Below are 6015 nucleotides of genomic sequence, written 5' to 3'. Positions count from 1 at the left end.
TATTGTATTGTGTTGAATCGTGTTTGTGTGAATGACTGTCGATAGGGCTTCATGAATCAAAACATTGACACCGGCGGTATTCTCCCAAAATTCAATTATTATTGAACGACTCGGTTTGAAATAAAAAAAATTTTAAAATCCCAATATCAGGGATTTTCTGATGTCTCTAGGAATTTGCCCCCTGGTTTACAAAGCTTTACTCACACGGTGTGCCAGTGCAGAAATTATTCCGCAGTGAAGCTGCTCGAGTTCAAGCAGACTCATGGCCGTGTCTTTTTTTACCAAGTCATTATTGAAAGGGACACATGTCAAACATACCGGAATGTGTACATTTAGGACAATGAAGATCAAGCTTATTTTGCTTAACCAGGTGAATACTCAAACAGGCCAGGGTGAGTCTCATTTGCAAGGGTGACCCCCAATCAATATTTATTTAAGTATCATATTTTTCACAATTTTTTATTTTAGCAGTTTTATAGCTCCTTTTTAGAAACGACCTGACCACAAAATATAGCTAAACGAAGTGGCTTGCCATGTGGAAATGTAAAGCAGCCAAAAAATTCTGGTTACATATGAAAGTCGCGTTAGTTTGTCAGGGAGAGCCGTAGTCCATCAGCACAGAACAAGAAAAAAACATCAAAGTGATGCGCGCAGAGGAACAGGCAGCAGCAGAACCGAACTCGTCAAAAATACAGGCAGAAATAATGAGAAAATAACGAAACAATTACAATATTTACAAATAAACACGGCAAAACAAGGATGAGGTAATGAGTGGTTGGGGAGATGTGCATGAGGTGAAGCGAAGCCGATCCACCTGGGGTATTGGTCTGCCAGTAGGGGGAGCTGGGTGATGATTTCTGCTATGTGCAATCCCAATCGAGTAATTTGAGGTACATTTTTTTTAATTTGGAAAATTTGGATCCTGACGTGATGTCCTGCCATTGCGTGTGACATCAGGGGGATGTTTAATGACCACCGTGAAGCACAAAGTGTGTATTTCTACAGCTAATGCACCCGCAGTATTAACCAGGGCGGCCGCTAGATTTCACGCGCGAGCCTCTGCCACGAGCGGTAAACATCTGCCACGAGCGGTGGGCCGTGTAACTCCGGCGAATGGGCGATGGAAATGAATAGAGGCGAGAGGATGCTGATGGGATTCTGGAAAAACAAAGTAATTTTGGAATGAAAAATGTCCTACACATGTAATGTACGACTTCGAAGACAATAAGCTGTAGAGGCACCTAAGAGGCACTTTTATTACTCAACTTGCAGTTACATTCGCTAGCACGTAACACAACACTGACCACCTAGCAACGACGGCACTGACTAGATAGCTATCTAGCAATGGGGACGTCGAGCGATGACAAAGGCGGAAGCGATGACGAGGCGACCCTGACTCCCATGGACAGCCCCGAGCTCCCTCTCTCCCCCCCCTTTAATCCTCCAGCGGGGCCCGGCCCTGTCCACCCTTCTGGAACCATATAGCTGGTTCTGGGAGCTTAAAGATGGAATCCTTCCATGACCCTTGGCCCAGATCTTCCCCTTGGGTGGGTACATCCGTAATTGCTACTCCTGGTCGCCAGTCAGCGCTGCTACACTACATACGGACCAATGTGCCGAAGGGACGTGTTTCAAGCTGTGACACGGATGAGAAGCGTGGGCAATGTAACAGCCCGAGCTATAAAGCGATGTCAGAATCGCCATAGATACAAATGATGGCTTTTGTGGACATTTATAGCAGCCAAATACTCTAAACGCTTAAATTTCGATTTAAAGCTTTTGTGACTGCAAGGATTCATCTTCTTTGGTTCTTTCGGTAAAGTCACGTAGAATGAGAATAAAATAATAAATTTATAAAATAAAATAACACAATAATATTCTCACGACGTTTCGGCCACAACACAAGCGGCCTTCATCAGGTGAAGGGACGAGACTGTCTGGTAGGACAGCGCTGGAGTGAAAAAGCCACGCTCAGATCACGACCTTTAAGCTGTGTGAGAAGAAACAAAGCGCCTTGACAAAGGAATTAGCATATAATTTAGCATTGAAATGGCTGAGTGATTAGCTTGTGACTGGTCACAGAAATGGAGGGATGATATTGTCGTCCTCTCAGCCGACAAGGGCAATGCCACTGTCATCATGGACAAAACAGAATATAACAACAAAATTCAAGAACTACTCAATGATGGCAGCTATACAAAAATAAAAAGAGATCCTACCAACAGCCTGGTTACCAAAACGAACAAAATCATGTCTGATTCAACAGCATTAATTGATGAGATCAAACAGTTCTCGTTGAAACCCTCTGCTGCCAGACCACCAAGATTATATGGCCTTCCAAAGATACACAAAGAAGATACACCCCTTCGTCCCATCGTCTCTACTATCAACTCCCCCACCTATAAACTGGCACGTTTTCTTGCTGATATACTGCGACCTTTCACTGGAAAAAACACCTCTGCGGTACTAAATTCTACTCACCTGGTATCGAGAATCAAAGGCATTTCCCTGTCCCCAGACGACCTGCTTGTCAGTTTTGATGTGGTGTCCTTGTTCACCAAAGTCCCGGTACCTGACACCATCGCTATCATTGAAGACCTGGTTCATCAAGGACTGCATACTGATGTACCCCCCTGGTGAGACATTGCTTAACCAACACATACTTCACCTGGAATGGAACTTTCTACAAACAGAGGGCACCCCAATGGGCTCCCCCCTATCTCCGGTTGTAGCCAACGTATTCATGGAAAAATTTGAAACTGACGCCATCCAGACTACCACTCTACGCCCGACCTTATGGAAGAGGTACGTGGATGACACCTTTGTCATCTGGCCACATGGCCAGCCTGCTCTAGACCAATTCCGCGACCACATCAATTCCATACACCCAGCCATCAGATTTACCATGGAGGTCGAAAAAGATGGCAAACTACCCTTTTTGGATGTCTTAATTAAAAGGAGACATGATGGTTCAATGAGCCACTCTGTCTACAGGAAAGCCACCCATACGGATGCTTACTTGAAACCGGATTCCCACCACCATCCATCCCAGAAGAACTCCCTCATCAAGACTCTATACCATAGAGCCCAATGCATTTCCGACCAGGAACACATTACCAATGAACTCAAGCACGTACACCAGGCTCTCAGGGCTAATGGTTACTCTGACTACACAATCCGCAAAGCCATCACTCCAGTCATGAAGAAGGATCCTCTTGTGGAGCCACTCAAAACCATCACCTTACCCTACATTGCAGGGGTCACTAAAAATATCTCCAAAATCCTGAATAAACACAAGATCCAGGTCCGATTCAACACAGTACATAAAATCCGTGATTTAGTTCCATCTGTAAATGATGCTGTTCCAGACATACAGTACCCGGGCGTTTACAAACTAAAGTGCCTCTGTGGTAGTAGCTACATTGGAGAAACCAAACGACATATCTCGGACCGCATCCGTGAACATAAAGCAGACTTGAAACACGGTAGAATGAACTCCTCTGCCGTGGCAGATCACTGTTATAATTCAGTGGGCTCACATGACATTGACTTCTCCAAGACGGAGGTTCTTTGCAAACCAAGCGGCTACCATGAGAGATTCGTTCATGAGGCCATTCACATATACAAGCACAGAGACAATTTCAACCGAGAAGATGGATTCTGGCTTAGTAACCATTGGAAAGATGTTTTAAACCATTTCCGTTAATTAATTGTATTTTACGATGACCTTCGGACCGCAGCTCTTTCGCCAGCATTGACTCTTAATACCTCTCACACCACGGTTAATGGTATGGTTTACAACATGGAGTATAATAGCGCCTCGCAGCTGTCTCTCTCCCCCTCCTCTGTTCCGACCATGGATGAACTCGTCCGTCTGAACGGGGCCCGTAGCTATCCGTGTTGCTAAAGTTGAGGGTAAGAATCCACCCATTTTTTCGCCATATAGCATTGTGATATTTAACGACTTATTGTTGGTAGCTTAGCTGATTGGAGAATATAGAGTTTATTGATAACATTAATGTAATTTATATTTTAGTTTTTATTGGTTCACTATATAGTATTCATTATATATTGTATTGTATACCCAGTTACTGTGAATAGCTCAGATGTGTAGGCCTTGACTTCAACATAGCCATTTCTGTGACCAGTCACTAGCTAATCACCCAGTTATTTCAATGCTAAATTCGCCTAGTTATTTCAATGCTAAATTCTCCTGTTTGATTTGTACTAGGTGCCTCGGTGAATGTGTATGCTGACTTTAACATAGCTATTTCTGTGACCAGTTACAAGCTAATCACTCAGCTATTTCAATGCTAAATTCTATGCTAATTCCTTTGTCAAGGGGTGCCTCTGCGGATGTGTATGCTTTAACTTAGCTATTTCAATGCTAAATTCTATGCTAATTCCTTTGTCAAGGGGTGCCTCTGCGGATGTGTATGCTTTAACTTTAACATAGCCATTTCTGTGACCAGTCACAAGCTAATCACTCAGCCATTTCAATGCTAAATTATATGCTAATTCCTTTGTTTCTTCTCACACAGCTTAAAGGTCGTGATCTGAGCGTGGCTTTTTCACTCCAGCGCTGTCCTACCAGACAGTCTCGTCCCTTCACCTGATGGAGGCCGCTTGTGTTGTGGCCGAAACGTCGTGAGAATTTTTTTTATTTTATTTGATCAATTTATTATTTTATTCTCATTCTACGTGACTTTACCGAATGAACCAAAGAAGACTCTAAACGCTTGTTTCTAAATGTGGAGGGAAAAACCGGAGGTCCCGGTGAAAAATCCACACAATGGTGAGATACACATGCAAACTCCAAATATACAGCAGGTGTAAGGGTCGGGATCGAGCCCACAACATCCTGTATACCTGGCGAGGGACCTGGCGAGAGATGATATCTCGCCACCGCGGCGCCCATACCGTACAAGATCGGGGTCACATTGCTGAGAGAGAAGCGAGGCTTGGGCAGATTTCTTGAACGACCACGAGTGGTGTGCCTATGGCCTCCTAAGTGGGCATCATCGACCGTGGAGATGGGAGTGTTGAAACTGTCCCGTGGGCAGGAGCCGAAGTGACCGTGGCATCGCGCGACTCGAAACGTGTCCCGATTTGGGCTTTGGAAAAGGTGGCAGCGCCTCGTGTCACCTTCACGAGATTGCCCCTCGAGCATCCGATCGGTGCCGCTGAGCCGTGGGCATGTGGGAAGAGCTTTACAGCTCATCAGATTCCTCCCGAATAAATATTCTGAACGGTGCCCATGTGGACCCAGGCAGCGAACCTCGCGCGTTCACCACTCGCGAGGTTCTGCGCCTCACAGCAGGAGATGGGGAATTAAAAACAAGACTCGGGTGTAAGAATAGGTTTTACCTAGAATAGGTTTTACCTATTCTGCCAAACAGAAACCTTTTGCACGTGTTGAACGTGCAAACACAAGAACATGCTCTCATAGGAGATGGCATCATTGTCTTTAAAACAGATTGGTCTACTCCAGAGACAGCAGCAGCAGCCTTCTTTGTGGCCTGGCCTAGTCTAGGGTGGCTGGTGGAGGCGCTGAAGCCCCCCCCCGGATTGTCAAGAGACGGAACCGTGGAGGCGGGGCGAGTCGCATCCTCTGACCCTTGACCCTCCACCACCACCGCCGCCGTCGTCGTCGCCGTCGCCTCCCCCGCGCTCGCCGCGGTGCCTCGAGTCGCGAATCCGCAGCGCGCGAACTTCGCGCGGCCGCGTGGCTCAGCGTGGGCGGGGCGCACGTGGGCGGGTGGCAGAGAGTGCGGGTGAGAGTACAAGAGAGGGTACAGTGCGGGCGAGAGGGTACAGTGTCACGCGCGAGAGGGTACAGTGTCACGCGCGAGAGGGTACAGTGTCACGCGCGAGAGGGTACAGTGCGGGCGAGAGGGTACAGTGTCACGCGCGAGAGGGTACAGTGTCACGCGCGAGAGGGTACAGTGTCACGCGCGAGAGGGTACAGTGTCACGCGCGAGAGGGTACAGTGTCACGCGCGAGAGGGTACAGTGT

At 46.8% G+C, this 6015-nt stretch overlaps 1 long non-coding RNA gene across 1 annotated transcript; it reads right to left on the bottom strand.

Annotated features, from left to right (window-relative positions):
* Positions 1-1230: 1230 nt before the first annotated feature.
* Positions 1231-5596, bottom strand: LOC142924591 (uncharacterized). Its single transcript, XR_012941706.1, has 2 exons — positions 5398-5596; positions 1231-5367 (listed from the first exon to the last, which is right to left on the bottom strand). It is a non-coding gene; the product is annotated as an uncharacterized LOC142924591 (long non-coding RNA).
* Positions 5597-6015: the final 419 nt, after the last annotated feature.

Source organism: Petromyzon marinus, chromosome 14, assembly GCF_048934315.1.
Source record: "Petromyzon marinus isolate PM22_M1 ecotype Great Lakes invasive population chromosome 14, UKy_Petmar_22M1.pri1.0, whole genome shotgun sequence".
Classification (NCBI taxonomy): Eukaryota; Metazoa; Chordata; class Hyperoartia; order Petromyzontiformes; family Petromyzontidae; genus Petromyzon; species Petromyzon marinus.
The sequence above is the reverse complement of the archived record's forward strand: the minus strand, read 5'-3'. Positions and strand labels throughout refer to the sequence as shown.